This window comes from Schistocerca serialis, chromosome 4 (genome assembly GCF_023864345.2).
Source record: "Schistocerca serialis cubense isolate TAMUIC-IGC-003099 chromosome 4, iqSchSeri2.2, whole genome shotgun sequence".
Classification (NCBI taxonomy): Eukaryota; Metazoa; Arthropoda; class Insecta; order Orthoptera; family Acrididae; genus Schistocerca; species Schistocerca serialis.
The window spans coordinates 547,017,207-547,044,275 of record NC_064641.1 but is presented as its reverse complement, the minus strand read 5'-3'; positions in this window follow the sequence as shown (position 1 = coordinate 547,044,275).

Below are 27,069 nucleotides of genomic sequence, written 5' to 3'. Positions count from 1 at the left end.
CTGTATCTACCCATGCGAGCACTGGTTCGTGTTATTTCATCAGGAGGGTCGTTTCTCACAATATATGTAAGAATCAACATAATATACTGCGTCCTGCCAAAACTGAAGCACATAGAAGACATGATTGGTTATTAATGTAACTTAATACACGTACCTGCAGTGGATTTCACCGGTTACGTTCCAGAGTAAGTAAAGCTCAGGTAGAAAACGAAGAGTGGGTTTATTAGAACGAACGTAAGACATCAACTGTCCTTCTTCGGAGCTTAATTACACAAGTGATAGTTCACAGTTCCGTCCATTTGTCTGTGATGAGACCACGGAAAACTGCATCACAATTACTAGAATCAATGTACAGGGTCGGGAGCATCGGAATATCTAACTAAGAATGTTCAGGAGACATTTTATCGATGTAGTTCGAGGATGAAGGCTAGCTGCTCCAGATGCCCAAGGCGAAGATTCGGTGGTTGGTAGGCCGACGGCGGTCACAATTAGGGGAATGGCTCTTACTGAGCAACAACAGCAGCGGCCGGCGTCATTTCCGGGGAGCTCGTCCATGGAGAATGGGCTAGTCGTAAGTTTCGTCCGGCCTATTTACTGTTGAGGGGCGAGGATACAGTGAGACCTATTTTCGAGCACGTAACCCTCCGGAAGCGAATAGGTGCGCGCGGATGGGGCATCTTGTAGTAATGCTGGCACCACCTGATGTTATGGCACCTAGTCGGAGCTGCAGTGCCGGTACTCGCTGATGTAACCCGTGCGACCTGTGATATAGACTACCCGCGGTACTTTGCTGTTATGCAGGAAGGCAATGAACCCCGGCATAACAGTATTCATGATCGGTGATATGCAGGCAACTACACAGGAGGTGGCCAAACTATGGCTACCCCGAAGCCACACCACATTACCTTGCCTGATACGGGGGTAGGAAAACTGTTGGCATTCAAAACAGCTTCCAATCGTCTAGGAATGGATAATAAACACAGACCCTGCATGGTTTCCAAAGTAATCATAGCATTCTTCCTGCAAAATAGTGGCTACTTCTTCTAGCTGGATAGCGAAGTAGTTTACTAAGGTTCAATAATACTGAGATCTGTTGACTGTGGTATCCAGAGGAGATACGACAATTCATCCTCGATGTCACAAAACCAGTTCCGGGCGACGCGATCGGGAGGACAGGGCCCCGTCGTCTTAGACCACAGCATCACCATAGGTGAACGAACATTATACACGGGACGGACCGGACCAGTCAAGATGGTCACATAATCCTTTACAGAAATGTGACTTTACAAACAAAAGTGCCCATGACATACAACAATATAGCTGACCAAATCATCACACAACTCCTGCCGTGTTAGGCTCTTGGGACGTAATCTCGGCAAGAAGTTGGAATCAGTGTGAAACAAGACTCGTCTGACGAAATGAGATTCTCCTATTGCTCTACAGTCCATGTTTCATGGCTCAGGCAGTACGTTTCCCCTGTTACAGGCATTTGTATCACTGATGACTTGCTTTGGAATACCAGCACAGACTGTAGTTCCGTACTTATTGAGCTCCGATCGTGTTGATTTGGTGCCGATAGCGTTAGCGACTGCGCCATCTTGTTCTGTAGTGACATTTTCAGTTGTCGGTCTCTTACTTTCGTCACAATCCTCTTGATGATCGTCTGTCATTATCATTCAGCATACACTTTAGTCCACGTTACGACACAGAGGATAATATTTTTTCGTTTTCCCTGTATGTGGTATAAAACTTTGAAAAACGAGCACCAACAATCTGCCCACGTTCAGATGCATTGAACTCCAAAATAATGATGTCGCAACTACACGGAACACTCTTCTGAGCACAACTAACACTTACAAGTTCCTGAGGATATTGCCCAGATGCCGTTCGTGGTCACATACAGCTGCATAGCCTGCGGGCTTGGTGGCATCTGCAGTTATGTTCAAGCATGCATTTGCTGCGATGTTTCCGTATTTTTGTCCACCCTGTGTAATTTTCTGTGACAGGTGGACGGCCACCAGAGTCCATTAGTGTTCCTCATTTTTAGTGTTTTTAGAGGCCTGCTACAGTATATAAGGCATGAGGAGCGTCAAATGTTGTCATCACTGTGAAGAACACGGAGATGAGTCGTGTCTGACAACGTTGTCAGAGTCTGACATATTTTGAAAGGGGCCTCATTGTTCTACTCCAGTGGGTCGGCTTTTCTAACCGTACACCAACGTTATCTGTGGGGCACAACGCTGTGACAATGGCCCAACGTTGAATTGTATGGGAATGTGAAGGCAAGTACACTCATCGTCAAGATTCTGTTCAACCACGTCTGAACGCAAGGGAGAATCGTCGAATAGCGATCTAAGAACTTTTTAAACCCTTTAATCCGCTCTCGCCACAAAATATCGAGTAATACACTGGTGAAACATTCTGTGTGATTTTGAACTGCTAGTCGCAGACTAGCAGCAGCCGGATTAGGGAAATACCATTCCTTGTGTAGGTTGTCATAACACCACAACACAGACTGTTGTAGTTGAAGTGGTGCCATGGCTGGGAGCCGCGTGGAGTGGCAGCGCGGTTAGACGACCCATGTCACGGATTGCGCGGTCTCTCCCGCCGGAGGTTCGAGTCCTCCCTCGGGCATGGGTGTGTGTGTTGTTCTTAGCGTCAGTTACCTTAAGTTAGTTTAAGTAGTGTGTAAGTCCAGGGACCGATGACCTCAGCAGTTTGGTCCCTTAGGAATTCACACTCATTTGAACATGACTGTGAAGTATTGAAACTTCTATGTGTAAGTGAAACTGAAATAACTGAGTTGGTGAAACTTCTTAGTGTTTACTTGAACTGCTGAGTGCAACTGCTGCTACTAAGTGAAACTTCTGGTCTTTACCGCCACATGAAACTTCTGGGGAAACTAGTGAGAGAAATTGGACCTACTGTCTCGTTACTTATTTTTATCGTTTCAACACTGACCTACTGAATTTTTCCTGACATTGATAACTCAAACATAACCAATTCATTTATTACCCACAATACACATGCCCAACTCAATCTGACTGCTCTATAATGACATCATGACTTCCAATAATTGACACAATAGTATGGCCCTGAATTAGAAGAAATCCTAACAATACTCATACTTTTCATAAGTCACTTACCTCACAGAAAATCTTCATAACACGAACTACAGCAATTACAGCAAGCAGCAACTACAGTCAGCTAAATAAAAAGATTCTAACTGCTGTAGACTCTAACTGCTAGGAGGCATATGGTTAGCAAAACAAAGATTTAGTTGAAGAGCAAAAAATGTACTTAGCAAATTTTACGTTCTTCATGAGATATCCACTTCCAAAAATTATGTAGTCGTCAATAATACCACTACACAAACATTAACAAATGCATCCATCCTTATTTTACAATGCATGTCCTACCAATACCGAGTCTCCACGAAGGACACAGTTCCAAGCTGTCTGCTGGCTAACTGTAAGCGGCTAATCCGTCCAACCACAGAGTCTCTTGCCGAGGGCGCAAAGCGCTGTCAGCGATATTAATATAGTCAATAGGGCTGCCAACATACAAACATATAAACAGGCTACTTCCAGTATGTTCCGCTGATGAGTGACGTCGCGTTGGGTTCAACGATGAACTGCTGTCCTGCACTATCCCGGATGACCATTGTCGGCGAGTACGGCGGAAGCCTTGGGAGAGGTACCGTTCTTCCTTGTTGTGCAGAGGCACAGCGGTGTTACTCCTGGTGCCACGGTGTGGGAAACCATCGAGTACGACTTCAGATCGCTGTTGGCAGTGATTGAAGGACTCTGTGATACCTCTCATGCAACAGTATCATGGGGCTATTTAAAAAAAAAAAAAAAACAATGCTCGTCCACACGCGTGATGTTAACTCCCTCTCATCTCCAGCGAGATCCCCTGATCGATATCCGATACATCTTGTGTGGGACCAGCTCGAATATCAAATCCATCTCAGGTCCAGCGTTTGGGATATCGAGGACCATTTATAACAATAGTGGGCCAGCTAGCGTTGGGACAAGATACAGTGTCTTTATGATACTCTTCGGAATCGAAGCAGTGGACGCATTCAGGTCACTGCAGCATTGATTGGTTGGTTGGTTTTGTTGATTTGAGGGGAGGGAACTAAACAGCGAGGTCATCGGTCCCGTCGCATTAGGGTAGGATAGGGAAGGAAATCGGCCGTGCACATTCAAAGCAACCATCCTTGCTAGCATTTGCGTGAAGCGATTTAGTGGATCACGGAAAACATAAATCAGGATGGCCGGACGCGCGTTTGAACCGTTGTCCTCCAGAATGCGAGTCCAGTGGGCTAACCACTGCACCACCCCGCTCGGTGGCAGCAGCGCCAAGTTCCTTGTAAATTTTTCTCAATTTTGTAATCACCGACATAACAACACATACCCTTTGGAACCGTGACGCTTTGTTCCGTTCCTCCTTCCACTCTGTATGCTTCACTTTTTTACTCAGGCTTCGTATTTTATCAATTAAAGGATAAACCTTGTCATTACAATTTCTTGGAAAGTTCTATCCGAGAAGAAAACACCTTTGTTTCACTGATTACCACCCCAGCTCTCTTACAATATCCGTGACACTCTCCGCCTTAGTCATCTATAAAGCGAACTGAAATGCCCTTCTTCGAATTTTGCCGATATCCTTTGCAAATTCGTCCTGATAAGCAGCCATATCGCGCAGCAGTACTCCAGAGAACTACTGAGAAGCATCCTGTTGGTAGTCTGTTTGGTAGACATGTTGAATCTTGTCATGTTGAAAAATGGGGCCTCTGCCTGTTATTCGCGTCTTTCTTGCTTTGTATTTCAACTGCGTGACTCGCCGACTTCTTCAGGTGCTGTCTGATACTAATTCCAGTGCGGAACGAGTCCGGTATTTATTCCTGTGTTGTGCTAGGCGCTCCCTCTAAGGTCCGCGCTGTGTCAGGTGCTCTGTCCTCTGTATGCACCGACCAACAGCAGGGATTTTAGAGCTTTATTGTAGTTGCAGCAGTTCCGAACGCTGTGCATGTACTTTGTGGTTACCATCCGCTGTCAGTTTTCCTGTATGTAGTTCTGGATCACGTCCAAGTCGTGTTAGACAATTTATCTTCCCATGGTCATCATTGAACCCCTCCTGTCATCTAGGACGTTCTGTTGGCGTGTCGGACATTCTGTCTGAAGTCTGTCCCGGCAGGTGCGCCTGCAGTGCTATTTTCAGGCTACTGGTGTTCAGATTGCCACTCGAGACTCCGTAGAACGTCCTCAGGCATTGGATCTGTTGTCTGAGGTATTATTTTATGTGAGGTCTACTTATATGTTCAAATGGTTCAAATGGCTATGAGCACTATGGGACTTAACTTCTGAGGTCATCAGTCCCCTAAACTTAGAACTACTTAAACCTAACTAACCTAAGGACATCACACACATCCATGCCCGAGGCAGGATTCGAACCTGCGACCGTAGCGGTCGCGCGGTTACAGACTGTAGCGCCAAGAACCGCTTGGCCACTCCGGCCGGCCTACTTATATGTACTGGGCAGTTTTCTCTAACTACATCTTCATACTTGTTCCCCCTGTGCACTTGATGTTGTCTCAGTGGCATTTTCAGAAGATCGACTGTCAAGTTCCAGGAAGAGCTGAGCTAGAAATCGGTGTCACGGTTAATGATATTCTCCATAACGTTCATCCCAATAATTTCCCTTACAACGCTGTCGCAGTATTCTATGATTATATTAGTATCTTGATATCATTACAGCTCATATGATGACAGAGATTAAACAATGCTCGGCCATCGCTGACTTGGTTGCCTGCCTGAGTCTGCTGTGCCTTTGGTTTTCTTTGCACGTAATTTCAACGGTCCTAGTCATCTGCTCGATGTATGCCAAACCCCATTCACATGGTATGTGATAAACACACTCTTTTCCTAGTCCCAGGAAATCCTTCGCACACCTTAGCAGAGCCTTAATATTTGTGGGTGGATGGAACGCGCTCTTGATGTCATATTGGAGTAGATTTCTGCTGAATTTGGCAGATACTGGCCCGACGTATGGCAAATATGTAACCTTCTTCGTGTCTTCTTGTACCTCTTCAGGAACCTCTGGCGGGGAAACACGGCTCAGTGCCTTTTGAACATCTCGAGATCATCCATTTTTGCAGAACGTAGACTGTAGGTCTTTTACATCCGTTGCCAAATTATCAAGACCTGACAGAGCTAGTGCCCCGTGAACCGTAGGTCTGAGTACACCATATTTCTGTGCCAGAGTTTGGCAACTGCTGGCTTGCAGGTATAAGTCGAAGTGAGTGGGTTTGCGGTACACACTATGGCTCAGGGTACCATCTGCCTTCCTCATCTAGAAATGAGAGTAGTCGATCCTTCTCCATTTCCACGGTGAGTTTAATGTTAGGGTGGCTTGAGTTTATGTGGTACAAGAAAACATTGTGCTTTTCCCTCTCGTGTGGCAATATAACAAACGTGTCATCCATTCACCTAAAAACCTTGGGCCGATGTGTTACTCTTCAAATCTCTCCATAAAGAGATTGAGCTGCATCGGTTAGAGAGAGCTGTCTCCTTCTGTTTGCTTGTAGAATTGACCCGCATATAACAGGTACGTCGAGGTCAATATGGGCCTGAAGAAGTCCAGGAGAGCACCGTGAAAATTTTCTCCAATGAGCTAGAGTGAATTATTCAGTGGTACGCGGGTGAACAAGGAAAACACGTCGAAACTGACTACGATGCCTGAGTCAGTGATCTAAAGCTGCTTGAGGCGTTGTGGAAACTCTTTTGAGTTGTGAATTTGTTGGGCACACTTTCCTCTTTATGGGTAAAGTATGTTCTTAAGATTTTGAGCAATACTGTAGGTGCCTGCGCCTTCGTTGCTCACCCCTTCCTTGTCCACCTTAGGCAGGCCATAAAGTCTGGGTGGTATTGGAGCTTCTGCTCTTAGCCATCCTTTCGGGAAGGGAAGTTTCCTTCTTATCCACCTTGTTCAAGGGGTCCCTTTCTACTGGTCTGTACACCGGGTCATCCAGAAATTTTCGCTCCCTGCTGTCAAAATGTGCCTTCTAAAGGACAACGGTAGCACTGCCCTCATCTGCACGTACCACCATAATGCTGTCATCCTCCCGGAGTTGTTTGAGGGCCACTCCCTCATCACCAGAGATGTTTGATTTTGGCAGCTTGGTTTTGGTTGGCACCCTACACGTCTCTCGTCGTACTTCTACAAAAGGATAAGGCCACAGATCAACCGAAATACTTTGTAGGTACATGAATGACACGTTTGTTATATGGCCCCACGTGAAGGAAAAGCTCGATGTTTTCTTGGAGCATGTAAACTCACATGATCCTAATATTAAACTTACCGCGGATCTGGAGAAGGACCGATTTCTTCCGTTTCTAGATATGCTGCTCAAAAGGAAAGGAAAGGTACCGTGAGCCATAGTGTGTACCGAAAACCCACTCTTCGACTTGTACCCGCAAGCCAGCAGTTGCCGAAGTCTGGCACAGTAAAATGGTGTACTCACAACTCTGGTTCACCGGGCACGAACTCTGTCAAATCCTGCTAACTAGGCGATGGCGATACAGCACTTAGCATCTGTGTTCTACAAAAATTGATACTTTTCTCGAGATGTTCAAAAGGCACTGAGCCCGTCCCCGCCAGAGGTTCCTGACCAGGTATAAGAAGAAACGATGAAGGTTGCATATTTGCCTTATGTCGGGCCGATAATTGCCAAAATCAGCAGAATTCTCCTCCAATATAACACGAAGAGCGTGTTCTACCCACCCACAAAGAATAAGGCTCTGGTAGGGAGTGTGAAGGATGAACTGGGTCTGGGGAAACTGGGCGTTTATCACATACCTTATGAATGTGTTATGGCATACATCGGCCAGACGACTAAGACCGTCGATGTCAGATGCAGATAAAACCAAAGGCACATCAGACTGAGACAGGTGACCAAGTCAGCGATTGCCGAACATTGTTCAGAACTCAGTCATCTGTGAACCTTACCGAAGCCAAGCTACTAGTATAAGTATCGAATATTGGTACAGAGTTGTAAAAGAATGTAATGAGAATCTCATTAACCATGATAGCGATTTCCAGTTTAGTTCTTCCTGAAACTCGGCACTTGATCTTCTGAAGACGCAACGGAGGCAACATCAAGTGCTCAGAGGACATAAGTACGAGGATAGAGAAAACTGCTCAGTAGTGTCACAAAGGACGCATGTGAAATGGTATCTCAGACCACAGACTCAATACTGAGGATGTTCTACCGAGTCTCGAGCGGCAGTCTGAACACCAGAGACCTGAAAATAGCACTGCATGTCCTCCTGGCAGGCACGGAATTTAGACAGAACGCCTGATACAGCATGCCAGGGTAATAGATCGTCCTAGATGACATGAGTGCTTGAATGACGACCATTGGAAAATAAAATGTCTAGCACGACTTAAACGTCATTCAGAACTACATACTGCAATACTGACAACGGATAATAACCACGAAATACGTGCACAGCGTTTGGAGCTGCCGCGGCTACAGGAATGCACTGCAGTCGCTGCTATTGTTCGGCGCAGGCCACGGACAGAGCGCCTGAGGCGGCGCGGACGCAGACGGAGCGCCTAAATAAATACCGGGATCTTTCAACACTGGAATCAGTATCAGAGAGCACCTGAAGGGGACTGAGAGTCACGTAATTGAAACACCGTATAGGAAATAAAGGGATAACCGTCGGAAACCCGATTATTCAACATGACAACACATCGCCGGGAAAGCCTGGAGAATTACATGTTGAATTTTAAATATTCTGCCAGTCTGCCATTAAATGAAGCGTTACTTTCACGATTCCTACAGGTTCCAATTTAAGCTGTTCGTAAAAGCCTGGAGAATTACATGTTGAATTTTAAATATTCTCCCAGTCTGCTATTAAATGAAGCGTTAGTTTCACCATTCCTACAACATTTTCTATGTGAGGTTCCAATGTAAGCTGTTCGTAATCAAGGTCCCAAAGTATTAAGAGGAATTGTCCATTTCTAAATTTTTTGTGATTTTTCGTAGAGCCAAAATTTAACATAATTTTTATAGTACTCATGTGAAGGACCTCACAAGATTTATCTTTCATGCTCAACTGACACTTTTTGAAACCTGAACGTTTCTTGTCTAAAGAATTTTGTATTTCGTTTTCATCTTATGATGATTTTACTATTCGGTTATTGACTGTGTCATCTACAAACAGTCTGAGAGCGTTGTTCAGATTGCCTCATAAATCGTTTTGATAAATAACAACAGAATACCTACAGCGCTTACTTGTGAGAGACAGATATAACTTCAGTTTCACTACATTATTTCTTGTCAGTTATTACAGCAATGACATATCTGACAGGGAATCACGAATCCAACCATACAGACGAGACAACATCCCATGCTCAGGCAATGTTATTAGAAGCCGCCTAAGAGGAGCGGTGAAAAAAGCATTCTGGATATCTGCTGGAAATGACAACCTTTGTTAATTTTCATGACGGGTACAAAACCTGGAACTTGAACTAAACACAAAGAATTCACGGGTCATCTTCATATCACACTGTAATTTGATTAGCGGATATATTGCTGGTACAGCTACTGCAGTTCTACATACTTTTCGATGTGTGTCTACATTTGGGGGAAGACATTAGTGTTGCATGGAAGGAATCTCTCTGACGTACAGATAATCCAAAAATTTAGATTGAAATGTGAACACCTCAAATATAACGGAAGATGTTAAAGTTGTTTCAGGGCGTTCCTTCTACGATTATGCAACCCAGAGCGACCCCGATGCGGTATAAATTATATTGGGTGGTCAGAAACACTCTGAAAATCTTGTAAGGGTGTTACAGGTTAGGCAGTGATGGGAAACACTTGTTAAGACCTAAGCTCGATATTCGGTGCCACTTGCGAGTTAATTATTGTTGAAGTTAGTCAACCAGGCCGTTGCGCGTATATTAATGTGTCCCGCCGCTAATATCACCGCAGGGAGTATCATTGTCTACTAAAATTCTTCATTTGGGCGCTTGGGCAGTTTCTATCTCAGACGAATCCAGTGAATTCACTTGAGAGTTCACCTTCTGCCCACGAAGTGGCATCGTTGCCCGATGTAACAACGGATCCTACGTTTTTGAAACGTATGGTCTTCTGCAAGTGTGGTCATTGATTCTGATAGTACTATTGGTGTATAGCCTCTTTGCAGGTATTCAGTCTTCTGCGTTCTGGGTACTGCAACGCAGATGATTTCCGATAACGCTGTGCAAGTTTTTAGCTGATGAAGGAGTTTAAGGCGTGCTATTTGGGACTGATCAAATCAGTCAAGAACATAAGTTTCCATGATTGTGAATGTCAGCAGTTGCTGTAACTATGCAGAAGATGAACAATAGCAGTCAACACCGACAGTGATATTAAAAAGTGCAAAAATTTCACCTGGCTGTACTGCGCAATCATTTTCCGCCGAATTAAATAAAGACGGTACAACGGCGGTCATCGATGACATATCAATCTCTGGTAGATATGTGTTACTTGATCAGCTAACTACATGTGATAATGTTAAGAAAATTTTCTTATTCTTGATGTCTCCTTTCTTCATGAGGCCCACCACCAATTCCTCTCTGCGCCAAACTTTTCATTTCACAGGAGAACTTGCATTCTAAGTCCTCTGTCATTTGTTGGATCTACTACAGTCTCTGCCGTCACCAACATTTTTTTTTACCCTATAGAGCTCCTTGGTTAACATCGAGGTTACTCCCTTTGTCTTAAGACATGCCTCATCGTCCTGTCCTACTTCTTGTCGGTGTTTATTATATATTCCTTAGTTCGTGGATTCTTTGGAGAACCCCCTTATTCCTTATCTTGTCAGTCTACCTGATTTTCAACATTCTTCTGTAGCACCACATCTCCATCGCACTTCTGTTTCGTTTCTCCCTCTGTCCATTATTCACTACCATAGATTGTTGTGCACGAAAAGTACATTCCCAGAAATTTCTGAATGCATTGCCTCTGTTTTAACAAGTAGACTTCTCTTCGCCAGGAATGCCACATTTTAAATGTTATTATGCTTTACAGGTCCATCTTGCTTCGTCCCTCGTGGGTTATTTTGCTGCCTGGGTAGCAGAATTCCGTAACGTGGCCTACTTCGTGACCAAGAATTTTGATGTTAAGTTTTGCGACATTTTCATTCCTGTTGTTTCTCATTACTTTTATCATTTTCCGGTTTACTCCTAATTCATATTCTGTCTGATTAGACTGTTTATCCTATTCAACACATTCTGTAATTCTTCTTCACTTCCACTGAACACAGATACGTCATCAGCGGATCTTAACATTCATATCCTTTTAGCACGAATTTCAATCCTACTCTTGCATCTTTCTTTTATTTTCGTCGCTCCTTCATCGATGTATATACTAAACAGAAGGACTGAAAGAATATTCTTGCAAGCCTAGAACTTTGTTCCTCCTATCTTAGGTGTCGTATATATTGTGTGTTATCCGTCTTTCCTTACAGCCAACCCCTATTTTTCTCAGAATTTCCAATAACTTTCACATTGTCTAACGCTTCTTCTAGATGGACGCATCGAATTTGTCTTGATTATTCTTCGATCTTTCTTCCATTGTCAAGCTGTTCGTCAAAACTGCATCTCTGGTGCTTTTACATTTGCTAAAACCAAACTGATTGTCATCAAACATAGCTTCAGTTTTCTTTCCCATTCTTCTGTGTATTATTCTTGTAAGCAGCTTGGAAGCGCCACCTGTTAAGCTGGTTGTGCAACAGCTTACTACTTATTTTCTCTTGCTGTTTTCGGAATTGTGTGGATGATGTTTCTCCTAAAGTCTGATGGTGCATCGCCAGCCTCATGTATTCTACACACCAACGAGAACAGTCGTATGCTTGCCGTTTCACTAACTGATTTTAAGGGGATACGGAATCGGATTTTGGGTTAAAAAATTGAATTTTTTTTATTGGCGTATTATATTCTGCCATGTTTCCTCTTTAAAATGACGTATCATACATAGCTCTACTACAATTATAACTATTTTATTTTTATATATTTGTGAGATCGGGTATTGCGCTTTAGTTATACACGTCTCTCGTGACTGACCATGAACTTTTTGGCAGTACCTTTAAAGTGACATGAATTCAAATATCCCGGTTTCCAGCGACTATTTATACACTAGTTGCCCGAAAATGTTTCTCTCTGGTTTCCTCAAGTTACTCTTTGACTTTGTGGCGGGACTGTTTTGTAAACAGTGTGATATAAGAAAGTAGTTGTTGTTGAGTTATTTCGTATTTAGTGCTTCATTTTTCGCAGTGAAAATGCCTAGAGCTAAAGCAAAAGTATTTAAAAAGCGTGTGAACTGGCAAAAGAAAAGAAATAATGATTCATTAGCAAAGCAAAGCAGTTCATCATCATCACTGTTGGAAAATGTGAATCCACTTATTACTGATTTGCCGAACGAACTTACACCAAATGAAAACAGTGCTTCTCATAAAAAACTAAGAGATTTGGAAGAGAAATATAATTTACTTGATAGAGGGAATGAAGTTTTTGAACTCATTGATACGAATATATTGTGTGAAGCTCTTGAAAACAGTTTGTGCTGCAAAAAATGTCATGGAAACGTTTCTCTGAAAGTAGAATCCCATGTTGGCCTGGCTGCCCAGTTTAATTTAATATGCAGTGTTTGTAAATACAGCTGTAAGTTTCCAAGTTCGGTTTCAGTAACTGTAAATAATGGATACAAGAAAACTGAACTTTATAGTGTAAATATTAGGTTAGTTTATGGATTGCGAGCAATTGGTAAGGGCAAAGCAGCTGGTGATATGCTATGTGGTGTTCTAAATCTTCCAAGTGCACCTTCAAAGTTTGAAGCTTACAATTATGTACTAGGATCTGCAGTTGAAGATGTAGCACAGAAGTCAATGCAGGTTGCTGTGGAAGAAGCAGTGGAAGAAAATGACGGCAGTCGTGACCTCACAGTGGCGTTTGATGGCACGTGGCAGAAAAGGGGCCACACCTCCAACAATGGTGTTGTAACAGCAACTAGTGTTGATACTGGCAAGGTTATTGATGTTGCAATAATGTCTAAATACTGTAGGTGCACAGGCAGGCTGAAAAATGAACACAGTGATGACTGTATTGTTAATTATTATGGTAGTAGTGGTGGCATGGAGGTTGCTGGGGTGAAGAAAATTTTTCATCGCTCTTCACAGTGGTATAATGTTCGCTATGTCAAATATCTGGGAGATGGTGACTCTAAAGCATTCAAAGAAGTTTTGGAAAGCAAACCATATGGGAACAGTGTAAATATAAGCAAACTTGAATGTATAGGACATGTGCAGAAGAGAATGGGTGCCAGGCTGAGAAGGTTAAAATCAGTTATGAAAGGGAAAAAACTAGATGATGGGAAAACCTTGGATGGCAGAGGAAGATTGACTGATTCCATAATAGACCACATTCAGAACTGCTATGGCCTTGCAATCAGGCAAAATACAGGCAATCTTGAAGAAATGAGGAGAGCTATATGGGCTTTATATTTCCACACCGCATCCACGGATGAGCATCCACAACATGGTTTGTGCCCCAAAGGTGAAAACAGCTGGTGTAAATACAATAGGGGACTAACAACAGGAGAGAAATACATTCACCACCACAGTCTACCATCAGCCATCATGGCAGAAATAAAGCCCATTTTCAGAGATCTGGCTGACAGAAGTCTTCTGATGAAATGTCTTCACGGAAAAACGCAGAACCCCAACGAGTGCTTGAATAGTGTGATATGGCATCGTCTCCCAAAAACAGTGTTTGTCGGAATTAATACATTACATTTTGGCGTGTATGATGCTGTGGCAACCTTCAATCTTGGAAATATAACTAAATGCCAGGTCCTTCAAAAGTTGGGTATGTGTGTTGGTTCCCGTACGGTACGTGCTATGTTCTTTTTAGATCAGCACAGACTAAGGCATGCTGATAATATAATCAAGACATTAGTGAAAAAAGCAAGACAGGTGCAGAGGGGTGCCAAAAGAAGACTTGAAGATGATTATGAAGACTGTGAAGGGGGTATTAGCTACGGATCAGGAATGTTTTAATCTTCTTTCTCCGTTTCCCGTAAGTTTACTTTTTACTTCATCTAGGAACATTATCTCAGGTACTGGTCAACCTAGAAGTCTGAAATTTTTATGACGTAGTGACATAGGTCCCTATTACATACTGAAACAACGATTTTTTAATTACTTGATTTACAAAAGACTTAGGGGTGATAGTCTAGTAAAAAGCGATGGAAAAAATTTACTTAAAAATAAATGTACAATATCTCTGTAAGAAAATACTTTGACAATAAACTGTTGTTTCAGTATTGTTGTAACATATGAATGCACATACAGTAAAATTTTTACCTCTCTGTCTCCAGTAGTTTGAGAGAAAATGTTCCCTATAGTAGGCATATATTAACATTGCGGGGATAGGTGATTCCGTATCCCCTTAAAATATTCCACAAACTGACTTTAAAAATTACGATACAGAGTTATCTATTCCAACTGCTTTATTTGATCTGAAGTCTTCCATAGCTCTTTTAAATTCTGGCTCTAACGAAGGATCCGCTATATCTTTCTTACTGTCTCGTGTCTTCTACCATCAAATAAGTCCTCCCCTCATAGACGCCTTCAGTGTACTCTTTTACCTATCCACTCTCTCCTCCGGATTTAACAACCGATTTCTCATTGCACTCTTAATGTTACCGAGCTTGTTTTAATTTCACCGAAGCTTATTTTCAATTTTTCCATTTATGCTGAGTCAGTCCTCCACACGGTTATTTAATTTTGATATCGTTTCTTCTATCCTGCAGCCACTTCATTTTGGCTGCCCTTCACTTCCAGTTTATTTCATTACCAAGTGTTTTGTACGGCCTTATCCGTATTTCCCTTCTGGAAATTTTTTTGCTTCCTCCTTTCGTCGTTCTGTTGAATCATTTCTTCCGTTACCAAAGGTTTTTTCAGAGTTACCTTCCTTGTACTTGTGTCTCGCTGACTCTTCGGAGTTACCTTCCTTGTACTTGTGTCTCACTGACTAACATCTGTTATTCCCCTTGTTAGAGATGTTTACTCCTCTTCAATTGAGCTTCCTACTGTGGTATTCCTTAGCGCGGTAACCTAATCTTTAATTACTTTCAAACGCATCTAATGATTCCTTAGAGCTTCACTGTGCCACATCCTTCCACACTGATTCTTCTGGACACTTGATTTAAAATTCAGTCTACTCTCAATGCCACCTCATAAAATATTATCCTATCGTTGCTTATTGTACTTCTTCCTCAAGGTATCCTCTACCCAGGCAGTCGCTTCCCGGGAATCCGAGCGGAGTTCTAATCTGGAATCTGTAGCTACGGTAGGTTCATCATAACTAGACAGGTGAACGAGGGTGACTTCTTATGCCAAAAATCTTCGGTCGCCATTTTTGATAAGTTATTCAAAATTCAAACAGTGGTTGGGATCGACATCAGGACCCACGACGCCTTCATTACTAATCTAAGACGCTTCTTGTGGACTACGGGACCAACTTCTATTTCGTGTTAGCAACGACGAAATAACATTTTATGTTAATCACTACTTCATCGATGCTACTGACATTGCCAGCGTACGATGGATATTAAATTGCTGTGAAGATGATAACTGAAACCGAACATGAATTAAAATAAATCACAATTGAGTCCTTTAAAATAATTAATACGTAAACAAACAATAGACAAAGTAACAGCAAACGATCTCGAAATTCGTCATTTTATTACAATATTTCTGCATTTCAGCTATTACATTATCATCTTCAGTGCACATAATTGGTGAATTTAGTCCAAAGTGTCATATAGTATGCGGAGCTTACAGGAATCTTGAGTTCATGTTAGACACCTGTAAGCTCTATACCAATATTGTTTACTACGTACCACTGGGCCAGTATCACCTGTTGTTGCATGCAATGTGGGTGACTATGTAATAGTTGAAATCTAGATCTGCTGAAGTAAAACGACAAATTCGTATCAGATTGCTGTTCTTTCATCTGTTGTGTATATTCAATGATCGCTGTGCAAATGAGATCATGTGGATCCCAATTCCACTAATATTCGACTCTTTCTTGAGGTTCAACTAATTATATTGGATAAAACAGGAATTCATAAAGAAGAGCCATATCAGCTAAATCTACAATTACAAGGTCTTGAGAAAGCCGATTTTAAATAGTAACTAAAAATAATCCATTCAATATTGACCTAATTTTCTGTGATGCTATATAGTGTGCGCAACCGTTTCAGCTCTGTCCTGCAGAAAAAATTTAGAGTTATGAAAGTACATTTCTTATTAAAATGGTCGCTCTGAGAAGCTGCAGTCGAAGCACAAATATGTGAAACAAAACTTTCTAACCGTTTGCAGGCAACAGCTTCCAAGATGAAACACTTGAGTAAGTGAACAACCGTCGTTAAAAAGCCTTACTGTGTTACTTCCTAAGGGTTTGTGTTTTTGTTGTGTCAGAAAAACAAAATAATAAATTTCGGAAATAATAATCAACTTCAAAGATAACTAGGTAACATCATTGTCAGTAACAAAAATCTACAAACTAAATGAGAAGTGTGTAAGTTAGTCTGAAGTAATTACTGTTATAGTTGGCGCACACAGTTGAAGTTCCCAAACGAAGTATAGGAAACACAACGATTATTTTGTGCTGAATGCTCTACATTAGTCAATGTTGGCCAGTTATCAACGAAATAATAAACGTAGTACCAATAGGAGTAAATCAAATGTGAATATCGTATATTATATCGACAAATATATAATGGTGGACTTTGTAATGGTACTTGAATTACGTAACCATTATGGTACCTCACCTGAACCTCTCGATACCAGTAATATTCTACTGTAACATGTTTATGAGACAACGTTCAGATTTGATTTAACTTTTGATACATCGATATGTTTATACTGCAATGATATTATTCTTATGTGTATTCTTTCTTTCGTCACTATGATCTTTGACGTACTTGTAACTCTGATTTTTGGGCGCGTAAGCGATTGTTAGTTATTTGTTGAGTTGTTAGAGAGTCGGACCTTGGAAAGGTCAAGTCTTGGACGTCATGTTGGAAAGATGCATTTTGTAGTTGGCTTATAAAATGTGAGGAAGATGTTTTTAAGTTTAATCTCCAAGAATGGTTTGACAAGCGCATCTACAAAACTTTTGAATATAGCAGGATAAAAGCTAGGCCTCTTTGCATCCGAATTTGGAATCTTAACCACCTAGATTTTCAACGATTGAGCCACGATTTTACGACGAGACCAGCGTAGGAAACACAAATAGATGAGTGCCTTGTTTTTTGATTATTACATGAAATGACTTTATTAACTGCGCTCAAATGACACCTGCCACATATTATGACTGTTGCTGCCCGAAGATGCAGTATTTAGCAGAGTGAGCAACACCACAATCGTTGTTAAATGCTGACCTTTGATGTGGTAGGGTTGTTAGAACGTGGGGGCTCGTCCGGGATGGGCAGCACCAAATATTCAAAAATTAACTGTAGATGTGTTTCAGGAAAAGTACACAGTGAATCCGTTATGAAAAATATCGACAAAATCCTGACAATCAAAAGGGGACAACAACAGGACAAAAATGGACGCAAAAAACAATGGGACGACAAAGGATTTAAAATAAACAGTACGACTGGATTCCGATGGAGAAGACTTCAGCTATAAGTTAAGTAAAAATTCTAACCACTTTTATCATTTGGTATTGTCATTTCTAGTGGTTCATTTTCTGTTAACAGTTAATAATGGATAAAATTAATGCAGGGGAAGAAATAGTAGGGGGGATCCAAAAATTGATAAGTTAGAATTAATTATGCAGCTTCTGAGTAAGCAGAATGAAAACATAAATAATTTAAAATGTGAAATGAGGACTCAAATCGACGAAATGTTAGGGGAGAATTTGAATAAGGAATTAAATGCAATAAAAACTGAGCTAACTGAGGTCAAAAATACACTGGAAGGTAACTTAAAGGTGGTAGAATCGAGGGTAGACAATGTGGAGAAGAAAGTATTTGTTTTTGAAACTGAATTTATTGCTGAAAATAGTAACAGAGCCAGGGAAATTCAGGAACTTCAAAATGAAAATGAATCACTAGAAGAAAAATTAAATGACTTGAAAGTAAACAATGTTAATTCAATCGGTAGTGTTGAGAAAAGGGTTGACACTTTAGAATCAAATCTTAGCGATAAATTACACACATTAAAAACTAAAATAAATCAAGTTGAAGAATATGTTGTCAACGAAAATTTATACAGTCATGGACCAGCATGGTCCAGCCTGTTAGTGAAAAGTTTTCCTTCTGATAATTTGCACCCAGTTGATTTTTTGCACCATTGCAAGGACAATTTTGTGCCAGGAATGTCTGATGATTCAAAAATTAAATTTGTCAAAAAATTTCTTGAAGGAGAGGCCCTATCCTGGGCTAACAAAAATTTCGACCAGTGGGAAACAATTTGCAAATTTTGAGAAAAGCTTCTTAAACAAATTTTGGTCAGAATCTGAAAGGGGAGAATTAAATCTGAATTTTTAAATGGACCTATTTTCAGAGGGAGAGTGGACACCATGAAAGCATTTTGTAAAGATCAATTGAGAAAATTAATACATTTAGATAAACCTTTTGATGAAATGACACAAATAGATGCGCTGAAAAGAAGGCTACCTGAAAAACTGCAGTGGGATTTGGTTCATGGGCCTGATAATTGTTTCGAAGAATTTTTAAAATATGTGGATAAATTGGATAGGGCATTAGAGAGAGGGAATATGCAAAATTTTGACAATGGTGAGCACCAACAGGGGGGGGGGTGAATATAGGGATAGGGGATAGACGATATATATCAGTGATGGGTTTCTTAAGCTACTGTAGGGGGATTATCACAGTCTTCCGTTCTGCCATGTCTGCGTTGTATTTTATATTGGTGGGCAGGTGTTGATATTCAGCTCTCAGTTATATTTTTTGAGCCCTCCCCTTTTATTTCTTATCCTACTGCCTGTCACTGATTCTATTCTATTTTTCTTCTTCTGTTGATGAGAGGGGGCTAGGCTGAACTCTCCAGTAGTACCTATTTCTATCTTTCCTTTCCATCCACATATTATGAGGTATCGCTCCTCCCTTGTTGCAGTGTCTATAATTGTACCACGTCCTCAAGCTCTTCAATACAGATCAGCAATTGTTTTCTTAAATGCTGTCTGGTAATACTTTTCTTTATCACAAATTTCCATGTTAATGTTATAAACTGTATCTGGCCGAATAACTTTGAAATTAATTTCCAAATTTATTTATACACTGTGATACTGTATTATAGTAGAGCAAAAATTCCAGTTACTTTCACATCAGAATGTTGAAGGGCTATGGATGATAAAAAGCTTGCTTTTGACATGTCACAAACAAGATTTTTTTAAAGTAATGTTAGAAAATGAGAAATTTATTGTGTGTTGTAATATATAGAATTTTATGGAATATGAATAATTTTTAGACTATTATAATTGTTTCTTTCATTTCATTCTACTAGTGTTTGATCATTATTGGTGACACAATATAACATGGATATTTGTGTAGGAACTTTTACTGAACTGAAGAATAAAGCCTATTTAATAATTTCAGATAAAGAACCCACCAGCTAAAAGGAACTATGTAAAGGGAATACCTATGGACTTGTTATTAGAAGAAAAACTTAACTAGGAGAACAGGAACTACAGTGGTGAAATGGACAGTGAGTTACATATAAATGATGGACCAAAAATAACAATTGGACTCTTGTTCGAAAAAATTTTTATACTTTTTTTTATTATATTGCCAGGAGACATATTCAGTGGTCATGTAAAAAGTTGTAACTAAGATTCAAAATATTATGAGTTTTTCTTTGCATACAATATGTTACAGATTAACAGATTACATTTGGATATTTATGTGTACTGTTGTAAACAGAGTGAAGGGAGGACTGTTGTAAAATTTAGTAATTTTTGCAAGCTTGAAAAGATATGGCTAAAGCAACTTTTAATCTATTACATTTCATTTCTTTAATATTATACCACGAGGATCAATAATCTTTACGTACTGTTTCAAAGATACTATTATTCTATATAATGTTTACTGTAACTTAATACCTTATTATCTTGCTGTTTGGAGCACCCAATACCAAGCAGCTTGTGCATGGAATTGTGTGTGTGTGTGTGGGGGGGGGGGGGGGGGGGGCAGGGGGGTATTGTAATGGTACTTGAATTACGTAACCATTATGGTACCTCACCTGAACCTCTCGATACCAGTAATATTCTACTGTATTTCTGTTAACTACTTAACATATTTCTGAGACAACATTCAGATTTGATTTCACTTTTAGTACATCGATATGTTTATATTGCAATGATATTATTCTATTGTGTATTCTTTCATTCGTCACTATGATCTTTGACGTACTTGTAACTCTGATTTTTGGGCGCGTAAGCGATTGTTAGTTAGTTGTTGAGTTGTTAGAGAGTCGGACCTTGAAGGTCAAGTCTTGGACGTCATGTTGGAAAGATGCATTTTGTAGTTGGCTTATAAAATGTGAGGAAGATGTTTTCAGGTTTAATCTCCAAGAATGGTTTGAGAAGCGCATCTACAAAACGTTTGAATATAGTTGGATAAAACCTAGGCCTCTTTGCATCCGAGCTTGGAATCATAACCACCTAGATTTTCAAAGATTGAGCCATGACTTTACGACGAGACCAGCGTGGGAAACAGAGAAAGATGAGTGCCAAGTTTTTTGATTATTACATGAAATGAATTTATTAACTGTGCTCTAATGACACCTGCCACATAATATGACTGTTGTTGCCCGAAAATGCAGTATTTGGCAGCGTGAGCAACACCGCAACCGTTGTTAAATGCTGACCTCTGTTGTGGTAGGGTTGTTAGAACTTCTTGGAGAAAATGAAGGCTCTAATCCGTGACTGGGGGAAACTGCAGCATATCTTCAAGCGTACCTTTGAACTATGAACTGAGCTTTTCCCGTTACAAAGCAAATGTTGAAATATGCATGATCAACCATACAAATTTGCCTATAGCTATATCTGTGTCACATTCGTTACTCCATAAGGAATAAAGTAAGTTGCATTTTCATCAGTTGATAAGTGGAAATGGGAAACATTCCAAGTGCCAAATCTTACGTTTGCAGGAGAATCATAAGAAACTGTATCTATTTTTGTACACAACGTGTTTGTATCCAAAAAATTTGAGAAGGTATGGAGATACCACAGAATTACGCTGCTCAAATAATCACTGCAATAAGAAAACAAATCAGGAGGAAATAATTCTTTAAAATGGTGCAAATGGCTCTGAGCACTATGCGACTTAACATTTGAGTCCATCAGTCCCCTAGAACTTAAAACTACTTAAACCTAACTAACCTAAGGACATCACACACATCCATGCCCAACGCAGGATTCGAACAGGCGACCGTAGCGGTCGCGCGGTTCCAGACTGAAGCGCTTAGAACCGCTCGGCCACTCCGACCGACAGTAATTCTTTATGAACGTTATCAGTGCCAATAGCAATTTTTTAAGACCCATTACTACTGAGGTATTACGTTTTATTTATGATAATACAGGTACAGGAATACAGCTGTATTTCATATTTTAATGGGGAGAACCGTAGTCAACATAAAAATTTCTTGTAGCTTTTACGTCTTATTTACTTCTGTGTCTTACAGAATTCCATTCTTGGGATCGGATATTGAAAGTTTACTATAAAACTATCAGTAGTGTTGAGGAAGAAAAAGTAGCTAATAAACCTGGTTTGTCGTTCAGATGGAATACGGCACGGCTTACATCAGTCATGTTCTTTCATCTTTTGATTACAATGAGATTAATCTATTCCTTTGTTTCAGAGTAAAGATTTTAATAACAATTTGAGACTGATGAGTATGAGACACTTTAATCATACTGCATGTGGAGACTTTACACTCCTGCATTGACAGCAACGTTTCAGAAGCAAATTTATAGACAATGATAACAGGTATACGCGCTGGAATTACGTGTAATGGGTTCGCAGCTGCAGCTGACTCAACAACTTCGTGTAAATCTTGAGGAACAAAAGCCTTCCTTACCATACCTCATACCTCTATTATTGCAAAAGCTGAGTCACAGATCACGAAAAGTGTGCCCACTCACCAAACACATGTATGGTACCTCTTCAAAGCTTTCCAGGCTAAATGGAGGAGACTTTGATGCATTACACTTGGAACTCAAAAGGGAAGCACTGCCTGGCACATAGACTACGCGCCAGCTAGTAATTCTATGTATTTAACAGCAGCTATTACAAGAAACCACAGCCCAGGATGTTGATGACAATGTTGGCTGTAGTCTACTAAAAAGTTAACTTTGGCGGCGTGAGAGGGAGAAAGTCTCCCGCGAAACGTAGCACTGAAGATTTTCGAATGGAGAAAACTCGCTGGCTTTGTAGTAAGTGAATAAAGGTGCAAACGCAGGAGGATACAATTTAAGAACAATTTGTCTTCCAATAGCTCAACTTAATTTGGAGAGGTGTCTCACAGTGGCTTCATGTCCTTACACGTCAACGATTACGCTCTACCACCATGAATGTCAGTCCATAGTTTTCCAGAAACTCCCAGTTCCTGAGTTTTACATCAGCAGCGAGAGTTCTGCTCGCAAATCGTTTCACAATACACGCTCAAATATTTTAATCGCTATAAGAGACAAGCACTAGACAATGCTTGTTCCTCTCTACATTCTGCAACACCGAAAATACTAATTAGCTATCACTCATTTCGACTCATGAATTAGACACTGTATGAACACTGGAACACAAAGGTGAGACAATGCGTATCGCTTCGTATATTTTGACAAACAGAAAACACTACAAACATCAAAAAAGTTTTGCATCACCTCGGTTCTGAGAGTTCCGGAGCCTGTACAGAAAATTGGAATAAAGGTCAACATAAACACTATTTCCGCCCTCATTACTGCTCATGAAAACCACACATTGTATGTTGTACCACCACACAGCGAGACCTTCAGAGGTGGTGGCCCAGACTACTGTGCACACCGGTACCTCTAACAGCCAGTAGCACGTCATCTAGCATTGAATAGTGCCTGTATTCGTCGTGGCATACTATCCACAAGTTCATCAAGGCACTGTTGGTCCAGATTGTCCCACTCCTCAACGGCGATTCGGCGTAGATCACGTCGTCCATAAGCAGCCCTTTTCAATCTATCCCAGGCATGCACGACATGGTTCATGTCTGGAGAACAGGCTGGGCATTATCCTGAAAGCAGTCATTCACAAGATGAGCACGATGGGGGCGCGAATCATTCTCCATGAAGACGAATGCTTCGCCAATACGCTGCCGATATGGTTACACCATCGATCGGAGGATGACATTCACGTATCGTACAGCCGTTACGGTGCCTTCCATGACCACAAGCGGCGTACGTCGACCCCACATAATGCCACCCCAAAACAGCAAGGAACCTCCACCTTGCTGCACTCGCTGGACAGTGTTTCTGAGGCGTTACTTCCAAACACGTCTCCGACAATTGTCTGGTTGAAGGCATATGCGACACTCATCGGCGAAGAGAACGTGATGCCAATCCTGAGCAGTTTATTCGGCGTGTTGTTGGGCCCATCTGTACCACGCTGCATGGTGTCGTCGTTGCAAAGATGGGACTACAGACAACACGAGCCGTGTACCTCCATCCTGGTGGAATGACTGGAACTCACCGGCTGTCGGATCCCCTTCGTCTAAAAGACGGGTTTAGTGACATCTGTGACCAGTCAAAGGGACTGTGTCTGTGATACAATATCGACAGTAAAAGTCTATCTTCAGGAGTTCAAAGCTTTTTTGATGTGTGTATTATTTGTTGTGAGGCATCCACTCACTCAAATTACGAAACAAGTGCGAGAGAGAGCTTGTTCCTTCCTATATTTTAACACACAGACAATACTAATAACACTCACTGAGGCTCATGCAGTTAGGTATCTTGCAGAGCTCAGAAACGGAGCGAGTATGGGTATAATGTTGTGGATTGCGACTTAACAAGTCAAGATGACGCTGTTACCTCAGTGATATACCGGCTTCCTTCGTTGTTTCTGTGCTTGCGCGACTATGACGAGTCCGAGGGTGGTGGCGCTGCTATCACAACCTACTCACCGACTCCTTCTGTCTTACTGCAGCGCGCAGGCTTAGAGCTAGTCCTGACTTAGTACAGAAGTTGAGTTCACGATGTTGTTGTTGTAGCATTCACAATGCGAAATAACCGATTGTGGGTACCAGATGGACTCTAACAGCACTGTGTTTTGTAAGACCGTGGAGAATGTAAGACGAAAATTAATGCGAGAAATAAAATTGCAAATGTGTTGCATCGGAGGAGAAGTGATGTCCAGAATAAGTTCCAAGCTATAGTCCACACATCAGACAAAAAAAAATAGTAATTTTGTCCAATGCAGCCGGCCGCGGTGGTCGTGCGGTCCTAGGCGCTCCAGTCGGGATTCGCGCTGCTGCTACGGTCCCAGGTTCGAATCCTGCCTCGAGCATGGATGTGTGTGATGTCCTTAGGTTAGTCAGGTTTAATTAGCTACGTTCTAGGGGACTGATGACCACAGCAGTTGAGTCCCATAGTGCTCGGAGCCATTTGAACCATTTGTCCAATGCAAATAAAATCTTTGAAATATTGTTTACGCCACCTTCATCACGAGAGAAGGTCTGTCCTGTCCTGTGCTGTGAAACGACACCGCGAGTAAAACGCACGCTAATTCTGTTTTATTTTGGTCATAAAATGGGCTAACAGTGATTGTGTAATTTATAAATAATATCTGTAATATTTTCAGGGACTGTTGGAAACATATTTCAATAATTAATCAGCATTTAGAGAATGCTCTTCATCCTCATATCATGGTTTCTTATGGTGTCATCACAGACACGGTCACATGCTGAAAGTATGTGTATCTCGACATAATTGTTTAACATTCTCTGAATAGAGATTAAGTATTAAAATAAATTAAAGCAGCCTTCGAAAAAGACAATATTCACTGATAACCGAGGAATCAGTTTATAGGTATATAATAATCGTCTTGCCTGCCGCTTGTGTATGTAGCGGCAATGGTGTGAATCCTCGGCTATAGTCACGAACTCAGGAGCTAGCTCTCCTTTCTACGCCGGACGAGTCGACGTATTCGCGACAGACTCACGTGACGAGTTTTCCGTTGATCAGGCAGCGGCGGGGACAGGCGAGTCGAGTCTCCGAGCACATGGAGACCGCGAGTTCGGAGATGACGTCATAGGACTCGCTGGCGAACTTAAGGCGAGTATACGGAGCTCATTTCTGATCTGTAACACCTTATTCACACTAGGAGACAAGTGCGCGACAGCGCTTGCTCTTCTATATATTCTGACACACAGACAATACAAGTGCGAGGCAGTGGTTGTTCCTTCCCTTCCGAGTATTACTCGTTGCTGCTTTAGAGACATAATGCATTGTGCATTGTACCGTGGGCCTAGAAACAACGGAGAGGCTTCCTCCCGCCGTAGCCCTCAGTGGTTCACAACCTCACAACAGGCCACAGCAGTCCACCAACCCCACTGCCTCTCCACACCGAACCCAGTGTTATTGTGCGGTTCTGGAATGTTTGCACTGTAATTATGGTGTCCGCATACATGGAGATAATGTATGCGCAGAAATCGCCGACATAGTGTAAATCAGGCTGAATAAAGGGAACCAGCCAGCATTCGCTGGGCAGATGGACCTCGACACTAATCCGCTAGGCAGATTGCTATGGAGACATACTCTTTAGAACTTGTTCTTCAATAACAGGCAGAAAACGGAAGATAATAACTGTTGCTGGGTGCTTATCGCAAACTCAACCACCTCCATAGAACGTATACAGACCTCTCGTAGCTTTTGCTTCGTCAGCATCAAATTGTTGCTTTATTGTGATTGCTTCTGGCGACTCGGCTGCTGCACTGACTCCTTCCTGGTAACCAAGTCCTCGTGGTACTGACTCCGACATCGACTAACTTAATCCTGTGTAATACTCACTGGAGTGTTGATTTTTCAGGGACTTCTGTGAGTTTCTCTAGCAGCGTTGCTTTCTCCTGACGCTCCAAAAGTCTTCCTAATTTATGGAAACGTTCAACCTCGTTTGAAAATGATTCTCATTCAAGGTGACCATGCTACTATTCCCATGTTTGCTTCCTCTGTGTGGCCACTGTTACTGTTATTGCATACAGGCGTGTTATCGCCTTGGCAGCAATCGTGGCTCTAACGCACCATTTTCGTCTCTTCCGCGCAACTCTGCCGTTTACTCTATGCCTCACTCGTCTCCCTACATTACTAGAACATGACAGCCATGATACTTCTTACATGAATAAAAATTTATGGCCGCGAAGAAGTAGATAAATTTGAGAAATGTAGCAGCATTTTAAAGAGTGATTAACAACATATGAGCGCCGTGGTATTGTGCCGTGATTCCACGTCAACGCTAGCGGTTCCCTCGCTGTGGCGAGAGGGCGCGCTGATCAACCAATGCTGCCACGGCTGGCGTCAATCGTGTCAGCCAGCGAGCGGCCGCGGTGACCGTGTCCAGTCTGGCTGGGAGGAGAGTGACTGCTGGGACTAGCAGGGTGCGCCTTGGGAGGTCACTGACTGGCGGCCGTTAGCTGAGAACTCTGAGATGACAGCACCGAATTCACGAAAGACAGAGCAACCGGTGTCGACGTGCTGCCCGAGAAACCTGTGCCCAGAGAGCACAGGCACTATCTGCGCCCTTCTCTCTATGTCCTGTACACAGTACTGCCCAAGAAAATTATCAAGCCTTGCAGCACCTAATAACAACTCCTTTATGACAATGAGGCATTCTTTTAGACTCACATTGGTATGTTCTTTAAGCGGATGTATGTCTTATTTTGTGATGGCTTACCACAAGTGCAGCTGCGAAGACAGCTTACACTGGACAGCATTGTTACAAGTTTTGCTGTTTTAGTTTCT